Source organism: Gopherus evgoodei, chromosome 10 (assembly GCF_007399415.2).
Source record: "Gopherus evgoodei ecotype Sinaloan lineage chromosome 10, rGopEvg1_v1.p, whole genome shotgun sequence".
NCBI lineage: Eukaryota > Metazoa > Chordata > Testudines > Testudinidae > Gopherus > Gopherus evgoodei.
Genome location: NC_044331.1, coordinates 15,688,436 through 15,709,208, shown reverse-complemented (window position 1 = coordinate 15,709,208; position 20,773 = coordinate 15,688,436). Strand labels below are relative to the sequence as shown.

The following is a 20,773-nucleotide window of genomic DNA, read 5'->3' as shown; positions in this document are numbered from 1 at the left end:
TTCCCCCCCAAACCCATCCAAAAACCCCTTTCACCCCAGCAAACCAGCAGACCACGTTCACACTAAATGGACATCGAGGATCTGAGCCTTCACCCCATGCAGGCTCTTGTCTTTCAACAGGTGAGCAGCTATCATCTGACGGCCTGATCCTGCAGCCCCAGTGATTTCATTGACTTATGACTTATGAGGAAAGGCTGAGGGAACTGGGATTGTTTAGACTGCAGAAGAGAAGAATGAGGGGAGATTTGCTAGCTGCTTTCAACTACCTGAAAGGGAGTTCCAAAGAGGATGGATCTAGACTGTTCTCAGTGGTACCAGATGACAGAACAAGGAGTAATAGTCTCAAGTTGCAGTGGGGGAGGTTTAGGTTGGATATTAGGAAAAACCTTTTCACTAGGAGGGTGGTGGAGCACTGGAATGGGTTACACAGGGAGATGGTGGAATCTCCTGCCTTAGGGGTTTTTAAGGTCAGGCTTGGCTAAGCCCTAGCTGGGATGATTTAGTTGGGTATTGGTCCTGCTCTGAGCAGGAGGTTGGACTAGATGACCCTCTGAGGTCCCTTCCAACCCTGATAGTCTATGATTCTCTGATTGCAGGACCAGGCCTAAAGGTAGCCCTGGAATTATGCCAGGTCTTACAATAGGAACATTCAAGCTGAACGAATGAGTCCCAGAAGTGCAAGGAAAAGCCCCATTGCCACTTGTGAAGACATATCAAATGAAAAGGAAGTGGGGCTCCATCTTAGCAACTGAACCACCCTCCTGCCAATGATCAAGTCCCATTGGCTATGGCGTGGATCAGTCCACCCAAGACAGGTAGCAATAACTGCAGCCTGACCCCAAACCAATACCTAAGGCCCTACAACCTGCAGCGTTTGGCTCCCAGTTTCCCAAATCCAAATTTTTTAGGGCTCTCTTTGCTGCCAGTGAAGAATGCTGGCTTCCCCACCCTAGAGGCTGAAGGCCTCTCTCCACAGAAGTACAGCATGGGCAGTGGCAGTGCAAGCTTCCCAAATGAATTACCCTCCACCACTGTGCCACTGTCCAACACTGGCCTCAGATTTTGGCCTCTCCATTGAGCCTTTCAACAGGGTCAGTTAGTATGAGAGGTGGCAGTGGTGGGTTTTGCAATGCGGATACCTGGCCTGCTAAGACACAGGCCAAGGGTCTGAGCATTGGAATCATTTTATGCAGGCCAAACAGATGTCACCCAATAAAGCACTGAGTAGCTACTAACTTGGGCAGCATTCAGGCTAATGATCCAGAAGGGGAACATTCCAGATCTCCCTGCCAATTTCCTGAACCATCTCAGTCGCCTTCCAGAACAATAACTTTGCCTCTGTGCCGTTTCAGGGCAATGGTTTCATTTGGTTGGGAGACAGAGGAACTGGGGCCGCTAAACAACTCATTTGCAATGAAGAGAACTATCAGCAGAGCTGGCGAGATGCAAGGAGCCAAATTCAGCCATGGTGTGAGCATAGTGAAGTCAATGAGAGTCCGAGCCACTTAGATCAGGGCTCACACCGGCCCATCCTCTTTATTCAATGCCGCTTTCTGCAACTCTGCTGTGGTTGTGAAATGGGCTAGTGAATCTGGATTTTGTTCCCCCTGCTTTTCCGCACCATAAGCAAAGTCCTAATAAAGCTCCCATCCCCACTGCCAGCCCTGCACTGTGCTCTCAGCAGAAAAGAGATGCAAAGCCACGCTTGGAATCTGATTCCCCGGCTTTAAACGCTGCTCTGCCAGCAAAGTGCGACTTGAAAGCTCCCCTGTCACAGTTACAAAGCTCAGAACAGCCCTTCTTCAGATAATCACGCTTATCTCCAGCTTAAGAAAGAGAGAGCTGCAGCTGAGGCTGGTCACATGGGCTGGGATGTGGGCAAATCTCTTTTAAACAATCCCCATATAGCTGTGACCTCCACCACAGCCAAAATATACAGCCCCTAGTTCCCACTTGAATATCCAGCTCTGGAGACATGAAAGAGTGAATGTGAGGGAGGCGTGTGCAGGGCAATTGGGGGGGGCAACACAGGAGAGCAGGGGAGAGACAGACTGAGAGAGAAAGCAGAAGAAGAGGGTAAAGAAACAGATGGATAACCAGACTAAGTAAGGGGAATATTGGGGTTAGGGGGAGGCAGAGAGTGAAAGAGGTGGAGAAATGGATAGAAGGAGATGAGAAAGATGAAAAAAGGTGTCTGTGTGTGTGCCTGGGCGGGGAGGGGGGAGAGGCTAGATGAGAATGAAGGGAGAGAGAGAGAGAGAGAATTGTGCTATGATTCATGCACATGGATTAGTAGGCCCCAGTTTAACTCTTCCTGCTCTGTCCCTTGCTGGCACACTAGTCTGGTTACGTGACTCGAGCTGTGCCAAGCAGCCTTGGCAAGGAGAGCGCATTACCCACTTTGCTGCCACAGATTCATTAAGAGACTTTGCTCGTATGGAAATATTTCTCCCAACAGGAAGACTCTTCTGCAGATCAACCCGGCAAAGAATTTTTGACAAAGCAAATTTGTGTTTTGCTATGGGGTGGTGAGGGGCTTGAATTAACCAGAGACTGGATGGGTGAGCGATGCAGCAAAAGAGGAAAGGTGGGGCAGGCAGGAGGAGAGGGCTCTGTTGGGACAAGTGTCCAGAGGGGTATCTTCTCTGGGGCTAGACAGAGGCAGAGGGAGGAGATTTCCAGTTCTTTGCAGGACATTTTTCCTCTGTCAGGCCAAGTTCTTCCGTGCAATTAGAACTGAAGCATTAATGGGTAAATTCAGAACCTGGCCATTCCAGAGGGCAAGACAAACTTTATATCCACCATTTTAAGTCAGATACAGCTTGGTCTTTAGCTGCACCCTGGCTCTCAGCCCAACATAGCGTATCAGTTTTTCCTACCCACTATTAGATGTCACCAGACTCTACTGGAGTTTGGAATTAAGGGTCACTTCACCTTGGGCATTAAAAAGACCAAATGTCAAGGCATCCAAAACCCATTGGTAGATGATGCAGAGTTCCTGCATAAGACACAAGTATACTGGGTCTAAATGTAGCTGGAGCCAAAAGTCACATTCCTGCAAAAATTTGAGGGCCAGTTCCCCTGAACCTATTTGAGCTTTTCATTGTGAATTTTTGTATCTGCAACCTGAGAGGAAGAACTGAGCAGGCTTAATTGGTATTTCCCTGGCTTGTCTGGTGGAGCACAGCCACCAGAGAGAGCGTGCCTGGCTTCCAAAGGGTTGGCATGCTGCTGTTGAGAGGTGGGCACAACCAGTGAGAACAGAAGCCAGGCTGGAGCCAAGTGCCTTTCTCTATGCCCAGGGATGAAACTGAGGTACAGAGACATTCAAAGAGTCCTTTGTTGGACTCATGTAACCCAGCAACCTCATCTCCTGCCCTGGCCTTGACTTCTACCTGAGACAGCATGGACATCTGATCCAAATTCTACCGTAGCTCAGTCATGGCCCATGTTAATGATGCCTTAGCATGTGCTGCTGATCATTCTCATGGCTGTAGGCTGATATGCCCGAGACGGCTGGCTTTTTTGTAGGACTGAGTTCCAGCTCTGACCTGAGAACTGGTCAAAATCATGCAAGCCAATGGCAAGCTAGGCACGACCCTGCAGAACCTGGGAATGTGGGGTGGGAGGGTATCACCTTTCTGTTTGCTGAGGCAGTTCTGTTGGTAGATTCCCTGAGGCCATTGCTTGCAGGCACTGGGGGAGCTGGTGTCTGCATGGCTCTCAGTAAAGTTCAGAAGCCATTTTCTTTGAGTTCTGCTCTCACGTCGCCCTCAGCCTGTCAGGATGCTATGACCTAGGCAGGTGGGCTGGAGGTGCGGGGAAGGTTCTGACCTAAAAGTAAAGACATACTCAACGTGCCAGCTTAAAATAAGCTATGAGTCAGTCCTTCAAATTACACTGCCTGACACCTGGGAATAAAGAGTAATAATAACCTGTCCCTTCCCTAACACCTTGCAGACAAAGACCTCAGGGCAATTGACAAACACCAGGCCAAGGCCTTGAATCCTTACTCAGGTAAAGCTCTCACTGATTTTGCCTGGGAAAGGGAGATGTTAAGACTGACAGCCTGATTCATCCCTTGTATGAGCCAAGTGAACTTGGCAAGGAGTCAGGGCAGACTACGGTCTGAGTGAGGACACCTGGATTTGTTTTATGAGTGAATTAAGATTCACAACTAGGGCTGGGTGAATTAGTCACTTGGAACCGTTTATCTGATTGATTTTAACTTTTTTCAGCCCATTTTCAAATCATCCCCAAACAGCTTGTAACTTGCAAAGTTGTTTCGTATTCCAGTGTTGCCACTGTTTATGATTTTATCACAAGCTTTGTGATACTTGGTTTTTTTCTTTAAGCCTCAGATCCTGGAATCTGGTGATTAAAGAAGAATCTTTATAAAGTGGTTGTGAAGAAAAGATTGAAAATGTGACCTGAGTGCATCTAAAGGCACAGAAGACCAAAGATAAATATAAAGAATCCCACGTTTAGTATTTTTTAAAAAATCTCATGATTTTTAGCCAGTCTCATAACTTTTGGGACCTGACTATGATTTTTGAGCCCTTGGGATTGCAGTGCAGATAGTCACTAAACAGTTTGCTTAAACATGTGCTGGACTATGCTGGGTCTTTATTCATACCATATGATTGGTCACCTACCTGCAAGTCACATGGTATTGGGGAATGACTGGCTAAGCAGCAGTTCTGCAGAGAAGGACCTGGGGATTACAGTGGATGAGAAGTTGGATACGAGTCAACACTGTGCCCTTGTTGCCAAGGCTAATGGCATTTTGGGCTGCATTAGTAGGAGCATTGTCAGCCTATCGAGGGAAGTGATTATTCCCCTCTATTCAGCACTGGTGAGGCCACATCTGGAATATTGTGTCCAGTTTTGCCTCCCCCCGCCCCAAAAGGATGTGGACAAATTGGAGGGAGTCCAGTGAAGGGCAACAAAAATGATTAGGGGGCTGGGGCACATGACTTATGAGGAGATGCTGAGGGAACTGGGCTTATTTAGTCTGCAGAAGAGAAGAGTGAGGGGGGATTTGATAGCAGCCTTCGACTACTTGAAGGGGGTTTCGAAAGAGGATGGAGTTAGGCTGTTCTCAGTGGTGGCAGATGACAGAACAAGGAGTAATGGTCTCAAGTTGCAGTGGGAAGGTCTAGGTTGGATATTAGGAAAAACTATTTCACTAGGAGGGCGGAGAAGCACTGGAATGGGTTACTTAGGGAGGTAGTGGAATCTCCATCTTTAGAGGTTTTTAAGGCCCGGCTTGACAAAGCCCTGACTGGGATGATTTAGTTGGTGTTGGTCCTGCTTTGAGCAGGGGTTGGACTAGGTGACCTTCTGAGATCTCTTCCAACCCTAATCTTCTATGATTCTATGATTGCTTTTGGGTTCTCTGATTGGATGACCCATGCTTTCTAAACGGAGAAATCCCCTTTTCTGATCACAATTATCCACAGACTTTCATGGTTATGCAGTGAGTCTAGTGAGCAAACAGCAGAGAGAGTTTTGAAAGGAACTTTTCACGATGGCCGTAAGAGAAAAAAATGTGCACATGCTCTATGCATTCACATGCAAATAGTGGCTCACACACACGCACTACCAAACTGCTACTGGCTCACATGACCACTCATGACCACGTGCACTCACAATCACTCTCAGTGACGTCTCTAAATGCACAATAAAGCTCCCAATCCCCACAGTCATTGCCTGCATTGCTAGGAATATCTCAGCTCTCTTTCTCCCATCCTCTTGCTTTACAGGTGACTGGGATGCCTGGAGAATCTCCCTGATTGACTGGTTGCTCTAACAGATTCTCACTCTTTCATGGGGGGCACAACTTCCAACCAAAATTCCCAGACTCTTGTTACAATAGAAAGGGACAAATAAAATCACTGGCTAATCACAAAAGCATTCATGTAAAAAGAAGGTTATTCGACTACCAAGGTGACTTAGAAATATACCCTAGCAAGTACAGCCCTACAGTATCAAAAAGACTGCCCTTTAATTCTTAGCAATCTAAATGTCTGGACCCAGGGTATTATGAGGGTTAAACATAGAAGGAGGGAAGCTGCTGTGTGTGTATAGCCAATAAAGAATTCAAAGGAACTCCTAGAGAACTTCGCCTGGAGTGAAGAGGAGAGGCTAGAGAAAATCTCCATGGGTAGGCGGGTGTGTGCAGGTGTCTATCTCTTTAACTCTGTTCTTGGCTGCTAGTCCGAGATGTCTGCCTGCTGCTGCTGAACAATCTGTGAGCTTCAGAGAGGGCGGGGACAGGTGAGTGTCAGGGGAACCAGGTTCTGGCAAATACAGGACAAACTCCCTTTGCATGTAAACACACGCACTGCATACACAGGCTCCTGTTCCACGCTAGCATAGAGAGAGAGATCCCAGCGTGCCTGCTATACAGGGGTTGCTGGAACAATTGTTATAGTGGGGGTATTGGAAGCAGAAACCATGGCTTTGGTTGGTATTATTACTTCTAGCCAGGGGGTGCTGCCGCACGCTCAGCACCCCTGCTTCGGTACACATCCATTGCTGGGGCACCTGGCAGCAGGGATACAGGAAACATTACCGAGAGCACAGCATACACAGGGGGATAGTCAGCTCAGCCCTACCCTGCCAACCTCCTCTAGACAAGCACACCATATTTCAGTGGAAATTGACCTCAGTGGACTTTGGATTAGCCCCTCAGTCCTGCACTGCCTCCTCTTCTGTATTACCAAAATCCACCCTTCCTCTTTCTTCACTGCTGAAACCTGGGTCATCTCTTGACTTGATCACTGCAACCTTCTCCCATCATCTACCTCAGACTGGTGAAAGGAGTCACCTCCCTCTCTTGCCACCGTGGTCATATCACTCACCCACCTCCAACCTCATCATCGCCTTTCTGTCTATCACTGCACCAAGCTTCCCATCCTCACCTCCTCACCCCTCAGCCCCTCTTCTCCACCACCCCTGCCTTGCTGATCCATTCATCTCCTTCTCCAGCTCTCAGCTTTATCCTTTCTCTCATGCTGCTCCCTTACCTGGAACAGTCTCTGAGTCAGAGCCAGGATTCAGTGAGTGCAAAGAGATGGAGAGAGAAAGAGGCAAAACACCCATGAACAAGGGGTGAAATCCTGGCCTCACTGAAGTCAATGGCAAAATCCCATCAACTTCCATAGGGTCAGGGTTTCAGCCCAGGAGTCTAACTTAGGCTGCAGCAGGACGTCTCAGGAACACCTTCAGCTCCACACCTGACATTTGGTCAGTTATTGTTCAGCCATGTAAGTCCCTTCTCTTTAGATCGTTAAAGAGGGTTTCTTTTAAATTTACTCATTAAAGAAGTGTGTACAGTTGGACTCAGGGTACTATAGGTGTAGAGATGCAAAAATTATGAGCAATAAACATATGTATATAACTCTCTAATGGTTCCTAAAATGCTAAATATTATTAAGTCTGTGTCGTATACAGCCTAAATGCTAGGGCAGGAGAAAGGGCACTGGTGCTTAATGAGACTCACCCAAACAAATGCCAATGAAACCTTTAGACCACACCAAATATTCTCTCTATTTCTCTGTCTGGCTATTTTCTCTGCTACCCTCTCCACCAGCCACGTCTCATCTCCTGTAAAATATGCTCACCATTACCAGTGGATTTTTCACACATCTCTTGTGTTTGCTGCTGTTAATGCTTTGTGTGTGTATAAAAGTGTGTTAAAATCCACTGGAAATAAACCTCTTTTAAAGGAGTTGTGGGATATATGTGGGGCAGCGAGGAAGAAAGCCTGACAGACAAGCAGGCAGAGAAACAGAAAAGACCAAGCAAATAAAAGTGGCTGCAATTTTTTGTAACCTCTCCCGAATTAGCAACTCATATGTCAGATCACATTTCCACAACTCATAAGTCCTCAGATGCAACCTACACGCCCCCTCTGAGAACTAGGGAGTCACTTTAAACCTCACCCCTTCTTTTTGTGGCTGCTAATTATCCAAGTCTGCCAGGCTGCCTCCAGCACACATCCACACTCCACCTCCAAAGTTCCCCTCCCCCTCCCCCTCTCCCACCATTAGAACAGCTTTTGCCAGTAGAAGGCGGACAAACATATTCATTGGCACCTTATCAGACATGCATGCAAAACTAATTAACATGGGGAGACATGCAAGCTGCCATCCAGCCACACGCAGCCGTGCGCGCGCGCACACACACACACACACACACACAAGGCAGCCCTTGTCTGCTGGGGACATTCAAAAGGCTTTGTTGCTAATTTAGGCATCTGTCTCAGTCTGGTCTGGTCCTCCTGCCTGGGGGAGGGTTGTGGTTCCCCCCCACACACACCTCATTTGACAATGCTGGGAACATGCCTGGAGACCCCTCATTCAAATCACCCCTTGACAATGGTCTCATTGTGTGACCATCTAGACAAGGGAGAGGATGGGGGGGAGAAGACAGGGAGGGGGAGGGGGAATTAAAATGTAAACCCAAGAGAGTGTTTACTAACACCACCTTGCAGCTGCCCCATCTCCCCTTCCTCTCCAGCCTTAAAAGCCACAGAGAATCAGAGCGAGGGGCTGGGGAGGTGGGGTGATTAGAGGCTCATGATGATGGGGAGATTACATGCTTGGGGGGGGTTGAAGCAGGGTGTTGATAGGCAAAGAGGGGTTATATAGGCTCCAGAAGGGAGGCTGGAGGTTAGGGGCTCTTGAGAGGGGTGGAGCGTGGTGCTCCAGAGGAGAGCGATGTTATGGGATCAGAAAGGATGGGCTGGGGGTGGTTATAAGTTCAGGGAGGAGAGCACGGCGTTGAGGGAGCAATAGGCTCAGCCATGCTGGTATTCTGCAGATAAAATAACATTTGCTTAAACCTGGCCTTGTGGATCAATGTCACAACAACAAATCAGACACTCAGCATTGGGATTTTTTTGTAATCACTGCTTCTGGTTAATGCAGAGTGGGAGCAAGCAGGAAGGGAAAATCGGGGAAGGCCACTGTGGCTCCTGTAGGGCTGCACAGGGGAACAAGCTTCAGAGGTTTGTTTTCTTCCTCTTTCCAGCTAATGGGTTACAGGAGAACTTGTTAGAAAAATGCCCCATTTCCCTATGGAGGAGTCACATCTGTGATTGTTAAGTAGACAGGTCTTAGCAAGGCGACGTTACTACACCTGGTGGGAGGGGTAGTGTGTGCAGATATTGTTCATTGGGAAATACCCAGGGCTCTGCAGAGCCAAGAAAAACGGGGGAGGAAGTGGAGGGGGGGCAAAGTTTTCCAAATATGGAAATATACACAGAAAAAGCCAGACAAAGGGACCTCCATGGAGGGAAGGGGGCAGACAGACAGACACTCACATGGGTTGTGCATTCTAATTCTCCTAAAACCCACACAAAGCCAAATATCTCACTACGTGTATTTATGTTTCCACTTTCATTGCTCCAGGAAACTACTTATGGGGCTTGCACAGCACAAGATTTGGAGCTTCTCATAGAACTTCCACTCTCCAGGACATGAAATACCATCAAACCAACAGGGGTATTAAACAAATCCAGCAAAACCCATAAACACAAACATCCCAGACACAAATAAAAATACCCCTACTACGCAAGTGTGGTCACATTAGAGGTGAGCAAGCTATTCTTGTAGAGTACTTTTTCCTATTAATCAGCCCCCGTTTTCTGTCAATTCTCCATGAAGAGACTTTGATTGGTTATTCATGGTGTGTGATTGGGCACTTGTATCACATGATATTATTTCTGCACCTGGACTTGATGACTGAAACTTTTATAAAGAGGGCGTAAATCAAAGAGATTTCAAGATGGCTGCTTGAACAGGCCGGGGCAAATTTTCACACAAACATATATGAATGTGCATGAGAATTTGTGAGACTTGTTTCCTATGAACATTCTTGTAAACAAAAAAAGAGGGGGGCTGGGGAAATCACATGCACAAATGTTTGTGGAATACAAATCAAAAGGGAAGCTAATGCCAAGGAAGCATGTCTGTAATATTCACAAATGATTTTATTGACATATTTCCTCAGTTCTAACCCAAAGATAAACACACAGACATACACTGACAGATGCGCACACGGGAACAGAGCTATATTAGTAATTAATGCAACACAGACACTGCATTAAACCTATATAAATCAGCTGAGGATAACTGCACAAGGAACCAAGAAAAACAAAATAATTCAATGCTAAAGAAAGACAATTACAGCCATAATTATATAGGACCACATTCTGCTCCCATTTCCATGGATGAAGATTACAACAATTCTATTGACGTCAATAGAGTGATGTAGGATTTAAACTGGAGCAGGTGAGAACAGAATTTGGTCCATTGGGTCCCAATCCTGAACCCCTCCTCACGTGAATATTCCTACTGAGCCAAGCGGGAACCGGGAGTACCTGAAAAGCAGCATACTTTTATTTAGATGCCTAACTATGGTTTTAAGTGCCTAAATTTAGGCATCCATGTTTGAAAATGTTAGTCACAGTATCTGCAGCCCAGATTCTCAAAGGTATTGAAGTGCCTAACACCTACTGATTTCCATCAGAATTAGGTACGTCACTACCTTTGAGGTCCTGGGTCTGCAAAGATAGACTGACGGACAGATAAAGTCCAGATCACCAACAATTTACACTGGTGCAGCTTCCACTGGCTTCATCGAGAGAAGAATTGGGCCTGCATTACAAAAATTATCTCTCTCTTCAGCAGACATGGCCATTTCAGAGTCTTTTCCATTCCGATTTCTGCACTTCTCTCCTGAGCCAGAGGATTCACTGCCCTGGCTCTTCCTTCCCCCAGACCAGCGTTTCCCAAACTTGGGATGTTGCTTGTGTAGGGAAAGCCCCTGGCGGGCCGGGCCGGTTTGTTTTACCTGCGGCATCCACAGGTCCAGCCGATCGTGGTTTCCACTGGCCGCGGTTCGCTGTGCCAAGCCAAAGGGAGCTGCTGGAAGCGATGCGGGCCGAGGGACGTACTGGGAAACACTTCCAGCAGCTCCCGTTGGCCTGGAGCAGCAAACCACGGCCAGTGGAAGCTGTGATCAGCCGGACCTGCGGACTGGGCTGGTAAACAAACCGACCTGGCCCGCCCAGGGCTTTCCCTACACAAGCAGCATCCCAAGTTTGGGAAACATTGCCCCAGACCCTTGGTTATCCAGGAAAGTCAGTTCCAATCTCTCTGTGAGCCTATTGCAAACAGGAAACAGGCATGAATTTCTCCCAAACACCAAAAGATTCACAGTTCTAAAGCTGAGTTTTATGCACTCCTGAAATACTTTTAAAAAAATTAGTTACTCTTTTCAAAATACTGTTTAAGATCCCACCTTAGTAATATACTATTTAGACTATTTTAAAGCTGCCCCTGATTTTAAGGCAAAGTTTTTGAAAGTCTCTTTTAATGATCAGCAAAGAACCAAGTTCAGATTCTAGGTTTCCAAGGCAACACGTAGCAAAAATCCTAGCTTACTTGCACCATTTTAGGCAAGAGTGAGGTCATCAGCTGCTGCAGGATACAAATGGAGAATCCTGAATTCAGACCTGGCAAGCTCAAAGCTTTTCTGTTCCCTTTAAAAAGTAAAATATATTTCTCTCCTTCTAAGACCTTGTCCTGTAGAAATCTCAACATCTGCATTATTCTAGCCCTTCAAATCACATAAAATAAATGTGCATTATAGAATAAAATTTCCAATGACCTCTATAATTGAGCATATGATTTTGTGTTTGGGCATGACTTGCATTTATTTCTAGACGGTTAGATGTCTCGCTTCCTTACTGGAGCGTGCAAATGTTGTTTAGCTGCACAAACACAGGCAAAATTCTAAAGGATGGGTTGAGACTATTTGGAAAATAGTCACTAAGGGTATATCTATACATGCTAATACAGAGAATCCGTAGACTGTAAACTCTTCAGGGCAGGACTAACGTTTGCTGTGTTGGAACAGTGCCTAACACAATGCGTGTTAGTGCCTGTTTGTGCGTCTATACACACACTTGATAGTACACTTCATTCACAACTCTGAGTACAGTTTTAAACCATTCTGATCCCACTGATTCTAGTGTAATTCAGCGGTTCTCAGACTGTGGGTCGGGAGATGGAATTACGGAGAAATCAATAATCCATCCCCGCGCCCTCCCCTGACTGCTATGGTATTTGCTGTCTAAGAACTTGGAAGGGGATGAGCTTTCCCATCCTCAGACATGAGCTGTGGACTCTCTAGGAGTGACTGTGAAAAGTAAAGCCAAGCAGCTGATCACTGCCCCAGACTTGCCATCAGACTGGTGCCATTAATCCAGTGCAAACCAATTAACTCTGCAGCCAAAATAAATGTCACTCCAGCAGCAACGTTTTCAGCAACAAGGCTCAGCCCTGGCTGTTAGGCCTTCAGGACCTGACTTTTGCTTTAGGCATGCAGCGTAAACAGAACCCCACGTTTACCAGGGAATTACCATTGGCAGGTCTTTCGTGTTCTCTAGTAATCAAGGCAGCTGCTTTCCTCACTGCCCATTGCCATGGTTTGGTTTGGCAGCTGATCACATATGACATGACTAGAAGCCCATGTGGATTCTCCTTTCAATTCCTGACAGAAATGTGTTACCGACAGCAAAAGAAGAAAATAGCAAAGGCTATGGGCCAGATCCTTGGCTGCGGGCGAGATGCAGAAAGCGTAAGTCAGGCTGTCGTGCAGCCTGAGTCTCCTCATTACTAGAGTGGCAATGTGAATGCTCATCCATGGGGACTTCCCTGGCAATGTGAATGCTCATCCATGGGGACTTCCCTGGCAATGTGAATGCTCATCCATGAGGACTTCCCTTCTCCCTGTGCTGAGAGGCCTCGCAAACTTTTGCCCAGTGTCTAAACCCCCTTTTCGAAATAAAGCTGATAAAGAAATGGCAACAAAGAGGCTCTAGTTCCACCTGCCAGTACCCTGGATCCCTCCCCCTCCAGCTTCAGGACAGAGACAGCACTTGTTGCTCTGGTGAACAACCTGTTCCTGTTCATAGATAATGGGAGTATGTCCATCCTTATGCCACTGGGCCTGTTTGTGGCATTTAATGTGGTTGATCGGGTCCCACCTCCACAGGCTGCTTGTGTTAGCAATAATGTCTAGAAACAACTCAACTCCTTTCTCTCAGACTGAGCCCAGGGAGTTGTCATGGGCAATAGCTCCTCTGCTTCCAAAATCCTTCACCTCTCCAGTCCCACATGGCTCCCTTCTCCCATATCTATGTGAAGCCAGCGGGAGAGCTACTGAAATGACACAGGCTTAAATGCCAGCAGAATACAGGCATCACACTACTCCCTGAATTCTTGGCATGGACCACAAACAGAATCATCTCCCATTTTTCTCCAGGAGTTGGCCAAAATCAGCAGCTAGGTGGAGAGCAACTGGCTCACACTGAACCCATGCAAAACTGGGATGATGCTGGCAGGAAAAGATTCACCTTTTGAGGAATTTGCCTCCTCTGTAACACCATCTCCCCTGCCATCGAATTAAATCTGTCTGGGGCTTGTGGGGTTCCTCCAGATTCCTCAGTGCTGTTGGGAGCCCAAAGGGCTGTGGTGGCAAAAATCCCACTTCCATCTCTGATGACCGGAAGATTGCATCCCATCCTATCAGACATAGAAGTGGCCAGGAATGAACCCCCTCGTACCTTGAAAGCTCCAGCTGCTACAAAATGCAGTCACACAGGACATACATCCACTCCCTGCACTCGTGCCCCACTGAATACAGAGCCTTAGTCAAGGCCTCTCTCCTGATACTCAAAGCCCCTCATGGACCTGGCTCCTGTTAGGAGTAATCACCTCACCCTCCATGACTGTGACCTCCAACAGCAACTAAATTCCACTGGAATAATGTGGACCAATAGGCAGGGGCGGCTCCAGGCACCAGCACGCCAAGTGCGTGCCTGGGACGGCAAGCCATGGGGGGCTCTCTGCCGGTCGCCGCAAGGGCAGCAGGCAGGCTGCATTTGGTGGCATGCTTGCAGAGGGTCCGCTGGTCCTGCGGCTTCGGCGGACCTCCCGCAGGCATGCCGCCGAATCCACAGGACCAGGGATCTCCCGCAGGCAAGCCGCCGAAGCAGCTGCCTGCCACGTTTGGGGTGGCAAAATACCTAGAGCTGCCCCTGCCAATAGGGGGAGGCTTGTATGTTCAGGGGATGGAACTAGACTTTGGAACTCACTCCCACAAGAAAGACGAATGAGCACAAACCACCTCATGTTCAGAACTGAAATCAAAACTCCTTTCTTCATCTTAGCTCTCGATCATCAAGTCATTCACACACAGAGCTGGCTTTGAGGGCCCACCAGAGCTATGACCACGGGTCCATCTGGAGAACCAAAGAATTTAAAGGAGAATCTTAGTTTTCATTTTTTAAGAAAGCCAACTTCTAGCCCTTTTCCTTACAAAGATGGCCTTGAAAATGCAAGCCAGTCCTGCAGTCCAAAAGCTTGTCCCTGATTTTCCTTAAAAACACAAGGTGTTCACAGCCCCTTACAATCACTTAAGATTGACCTTTGAGAGCTCTTGCTAGATACAGGCCCATTGATCTGGGATCTTCCCAAACAGCAAGTTCACAGTTGGGGGGGCAATGCCATCCAGGGGCCTGTCAATGAGCTACTCCCCTCCCTTTTGACTGCCTGTGGCCAGGCCTGCATCTCTGCTAAGCAACTAATGTGATCTTTGACTGCAAGAATGGGTAGCTTGATAGCATGGTCTCAATGAGAGGCAGCATGATCTAGTGGACAGAGCAAGAGACTAATCCCAGTTTCAACCCTGACTCCCTTTGCTACGTCACATAGACAAAAGTTTACAAACTTGAGTGCCCAAAGTTAGAGATCTAAGTCTTGAGGTACAGATTCAGGTGAGTAACGGTGTATACCCATGTTTTAAAATTTGAGCCTCTGAGCCAGTTTCCACTTCTATAAACTGGGGATACCAACGCTTCCCTACCTCTCAGAGTCATTGTGACAATTAGAGAATTGATTTGTGTCACATTTATAGGTCCCAAAATTCATCTGAATGTCTATAAAGCCCTTCAGTGGCTGGGGACCCTAGCAGCACCCAGCTTAAATGGACAACTATCCCTGGCACATTTTCTCTAAATGTTGGCATCTACCCACAAGCAGCTGGACTGTGAGGCTCTTGGAGGAGCTAAGGAAGTGGTAGGGGGGAGACCACAAGAGCCCATTACACACAATGTGCATCAGTTATAAATAATGCTGGAGACATATTATAGTAGCACCTGCAATATGCCCACGCATAAAATAAAACACTGTCTCTTCCCTGAAGAGGCCAGGGGTGCTTCCAATTAGGGGTGCTGCCAGTCAGGATTGGGATGCAGTGGCAGAGATGGGGGAGGGATGAAGTTTGCACAAGGCCCGACTCTAGTGAGTGCTATTAGCCCTTCATTTGCATGAGCTACAAATTCACTTCTCTACACCTTGATTTTAAAATACAGTAAAAGCAGTGGACAATAGGGACAATGGTAAGATGTATACAATGGATCGTGGAGATGCAACCAGGGAACAGCTAAAAGAACCCTCAGGCAGCGTGTAAGGGATCTGGGGAGTGCAAGAGCCTGATTAATGTGCTAACCTGACACACAGTTGTATTAACCAAGGAGAATTCCTCACCAGTCCCGTGAGGGTAACACTGTCTTTGTTCAGCAACTGCGTCTCTGCTTCTGTCTCTCACACAGAGCCTATTGCTGGCTCTGCACAGGCTATCCTCACCCACTGCTCTGAGCATAACACATCACAGTCAAAGCAGGGCCCACGTAAAACAAGAAAGCAGAGGTCTGTCTTCCGGGTCCTGGCAATAGGAACCCTGGCTCCACGCTCAGGTGCCATGACCTTGCAGGGCCTCTACTGCCTCGGCTCAGGAGACCACGAAGAGTGGTGGCAAAATCTGAAACATGAGTGCACACGTGGAAGTGCTTGGAGACATGTGTGCACTCACACCTCCGCGCATTCACGCATGCATCCGTACACTCCCCCTGCTTCTTCTCTTACAAAGGGGAGTCTCAGCGACAAACAGCAAGAACCACTGCTAAAAAAGAAAATGAACACAAAAGCCACCTCCCCCTTCACAACCTGATGCCTGCAAGTTTCATAGGAATAACTCCAGAGAAGCTGAAACTTGCAAGCAAAGGGTTGTGGGGGAGGGGGTGGCTTTTGTGTTGATAATTTAGAGAGTGTGTGCATGCTCGGGGGCAGGGTGGAGATGTAATAAGCAGCACTTCTTGGGAGGAAATACAGCAATTCCTTCCCTTAGGGGCCAGCCCATGCCATGTGCCTCAGACTCCTATTACCCAGAGAACTGTCTATGGTACTGGCCTTCCCAAGAACACAACCCTGGGCTTCTCCCCCAATGTGCTGGGAAGGGAGGAGCTGGGAGTCGCTGGTTCAGGAGCTAGTAAAACACAAGATGCAGCATTGTGGCGTCAGTTTGCTGCCGTAGTCTCCTTCCCATCGCTCTCTGCTAGAGAAAGGGAAGGGAACCCTGGCTTCTATCTCTTATGTCCCCTTTCTACTACCTCCTATCCCCCCAAAAACTACAAAGGCAGCTCCAAGGGGAGTTTGCCACAGAGTTCCTGGTGCTGGTGATTTCTTTTGCACCAGATCATGCAGCTAGTAAAATCCCAGCCTCTGCCCAAATTCCCCTGAACCCAACAAGCTAGACACACACACATGCATACACTATAATTTGGGGAGGCCTCCCACCCATCACGGGCCAAGTTACCTAGTAACTGCCTTGCGATTGTATCACAGCAGATATTCACAACGCTTCACTTCATCTCTGTTGGCAGCTGCATGAGATACTTATGGGAATCATAAGCATGTCTGAGTGACAGGGAGAGGAGACATGCGCCCCCCACCTCCTCCTGCCCCATGTATATTTGGGCACTCACTTAACTTAAACCTGTTCTGCACATTTATTGTATAACTGAAAGACAACCCAGTGCAGGCTGCATGAATGGCTGGCACTGACAATTGTTAACTTCTTTGTCCTGGCCACATTCTGAGTTGGATAAATTCTATCCTACCTCCCTAAACTCCAGGTGCGGTTTGACTGGATGCAGGATTCTCCTTTACTCCCTGTTTCAAACAGTTGCGCAGTGTTCAGTATGGCCAACCTCAAGCTTTCAAAAATCATGAGCTAGGGCCCAAAAAATTATGAGATTTTTTTAAATTCTATATTTGGGTTTTGGGTTTTTTTAAATTTTTCTTCCTAGTGTCTGAGGCTTTATTGTACACTCATTTCATGTTTGCAAGCTTTTCTCTGCAACTATGATGGCTAGACCCTTAAAAAAAGGATGCAATTGCTTGCTTCCAGGGGCTGGAGCTTTAAGAAATACACCTAAAATGACAAGACTTGTGATAAAAAAGCGAAGGTTACTTGCACTGAGCATTGCTGGTTGTTTGGGAGTTGCTGCGGTCCATCGTAAAGGTGTCTGCATATCAGTGCTGGCTGGAGGGATGCCTGTGTGTGTATGTCCTGTCTAGAGATGTAGCTACACAGAATGGAAGGTGAACTGCACATGAGGATGTGAACAGGCGAACAAAGTGTTTCCAGAATTTACAAACAACCACCCGGCTTTGGAACAGTCAATGAGTGGTGAGATTTCATCAGAGCACATCTGTCTCTCTCCTGATTAGGCCAGGTATTCCTCACTCATTCACCTGTGTATAATTAGCAACACAACCTCTAAAAGAGATAAGGGATATGCCCCTGCTGTGTAAGATATGCCAGACGGAGGTTTTACATTAAACAGGAGCAGACAGGAACAACTATACTAGGTAGTTAACATTGGGAAGCATTTTGACTTGGCCCTGAGTGGAAACTGACAGAGGCTAGAGAAAATGATGAGCATAGGCTGAGTCCTGACTTTCCCAAGTCCCACTTTCATTCCCCTTCCTCCCCAAGGAAAGTCCCTTGCAGGCAAATCTCCCTAGTAGGTGAGGTTAGGTCCAGAGATGGGTTCTGACAGACAGCTGTGGAGAGGAAAGTCTTTAATTTAACTCAGAACTAGCAAGCAGTGCAAGCTGCTCCCTGCAAACACACAAATCAATGTACCTCAGCCCAAAGGCGTGAGGGGAGTTCTGTCTCTATGGTTCATTCAATCCTGAAAATGATTGCCCATAAGGGAGGCCCAGCCAGTTGTGATAGTATTCATCATGACCTGGACATCTGCCCACTAGAACTGGGACTTTGGACACCCATCTCATTGGTGAAATTTGGCTATACAAACTCCCTGGCTCTTTAAAAAGGCATCATCCTTAGCAGAGCCCAAGGGAAGGTTCCCTCCATTCCGCAATCCCCCCCAATAACAGCAAGCAGACAATATTGGACACAGAGTAAAGTAAACAACAATGCCTAAAACATGTGCACAAACTCAGGTGGAGATACACTGAAACTTGTCATATATATGTTCTCACATGCACAGCCCTCACACATGAACCTGCTCAGGTGCACACCCAACACTTATCACAAACACGACACACATGCATGTTCACATGCTCACAAAAGAACTACCCCCAAAATCCATGCCAAATGATGCCAAGAAAAACACTCTCCTTTAAAACTGTAACCTAAATCCTAAATAATAGATTGCTGGGCATGCATTAGAAATATTAGACAATGAAGACTGTCAAGCTGGCAGCAAGCCAGCTAGGCTCCTGTTCCGCCTGGGAGTCTATATGTTTCCTATTTAGTTCATTTTCACCCTGCTAGAGAGATAGCCAAAGCCTTGGTAACCCAGAACCAGGCACACATGCTCGCCCATATGATTCGAGCATCCGGGAACCACCATGACACAGACTTTGGATGCATAGGGAGGAATGAAGGGGGTGATCATTATTCATCATACACAGAGCCTCATCTCTCTCACAAGAGCATTACTCGCTCTTTAATTGCTTCCATTCATGGCAGTCCTTCAATGCCTTCCATAAGTGTAATTATGCCAGGTTCTCTCCATCTGTCTGGAGTCAGGAAGCGCAGTTGTTTATAGTGTTTATATTTTGAATCGGTATTTCTGTAGCTAGATTTATTATTAATTATTATTATTATTGCTGGACTGTTTTGAGCTCTCAGGCACAAATTCTCCCCTCACTGATACCCACTGCAACTCCCATTGACTTTAATGGGAGCTGAAATCCCGTAATGAGAGCAGGACTTGGCCCTGTCTCTCTCCTGTCTGGGATCTCCCTGGCATTGTTCATAGGAAGAGCCCAATACTTTATCAGTTCCTCTTGACAGCTGCTTCACTGACACGTGTGTAGGCAGGTTTCTTCACAGGGACATGGAAGACATCTGCGAGGATAGAAAATAGAGAGGTGCTTCAAACCCCACCCACCCCCTGCAAACTGCAAAACCAAGGTAACATCAGAATCATCTTTAAAAGCACAGGCTTTTGAAGTGCACTCAGCTGGAGTTTCTATGGTGGGGGAATGCAATTTCAGATGGGTTGAGGCCCAGCTTCATGTGAGGGCACAACTTATACCTACAAAACTCAGGCCCAAAGTTTTGTACCCGCAAACTTAAATTGAGGGAACAAATCTAAGTCCATGCGCCACCAGATCTGCACCCTTTGTCAGGCAACCAGAGGCCCAAATACTTATGTCTGCATCTCACATGGCCACAATGAAGTCCTGCCATCCTGCCCCTTGCACAATAGGTTATCTGAGTTCACTGTGTTTTTCTTAGAGAGCTGAGGTAGATCTTCATGGACCCTAACACTAAGGTGTTTGCTGGCTTTCAGAAAGGAGGAACCCACAAACATGAATGCTGGGCAACTAAGCACCATCTGGTCAATGATGGCTCCTGACACAATGGCTCGTGTTGGCATGTTTATGATGCAGACCAGAGGCATATTCTCATTATCCCCATCAGATACTGTTATGTGGGATTCAGAACAAGACGCCACAAGAAGCAGATGGGGAGGCAGGGAAGAAAAGACGGGTGAGACAGACCGACAGATTTATCTGAAGCTTAAGTCTATACCCATAAACATGGACTGATAGGTAAATAGCCACACAAGTATGAAACAAAATGGTGGGAGTCCACAGTATCCAATAATCATTCTTGTACCATTTTCAGCTCCTTTACAGTTTATCATCAGCATTTTAAAATGAAACATTTCTACCGATATGTTACACATTTGTATATTGTAATTCTATCAAACCTGGTGAAGATGTGAATGACTTGACCAAACAATGTGCTTTTATCGTTATCTTTTGGATTCCTAGCTTTTGTGGAATGCTGTCTCTGTGTTGGGTGGTATGCCCCTGAAATGTATTTACAATTCACGGCATTTGTATTCTGTATTACATACTTAGGTCATAGCTTTCAGTTTCCTCCACATAAAAAATAGCACAATATTTGGAAGCCCCATACCCTAGAACCCATAACATTATTGCTGCATTTTCAGTGTGTTACGGCAAAATACTGTCACATTTTTTAACATAAAGCACAGAAAAGCGATCATCATGGATATTTGGCCCCATTAAGTAGGAAAGGGTGGGATATGTACTTTGTATGACAGCAAATGAAAAAAAATTGTTTTCTAAAATCGTAACTACAAATATGATGTGGTTTAAACAAAGAGAGAAGATGAGGAGGGCGGTTCTCTTCCTGGCTTGATTGCTCTTTAGCAAATGGACAAATATTTTTAGAAATAAAAAGCATGGTCTACTTCCCGGGTGCAGAGCTCAGCGCTTTCGATTTAATGATACGTATTTAAGTTCCTTTTAGGGGAAAGCCTTCTGAAATCACTGGGGGA

At 46.8% G+C, this 20,773-nt stretch overlaps 1 long non-coding RNA gene across 1 annotated transcript in view; it reads right to left on the bottom strand.

Moving 5' to 3' along the window:
- The window catches only part of LOC115659053, a 53,350-nt gene that overhangs the window by 12,838 nt on the left and 19,739 nt on the right, over nt 1-20,773 (bottom strand). The window lies entirely within an intron of this gene.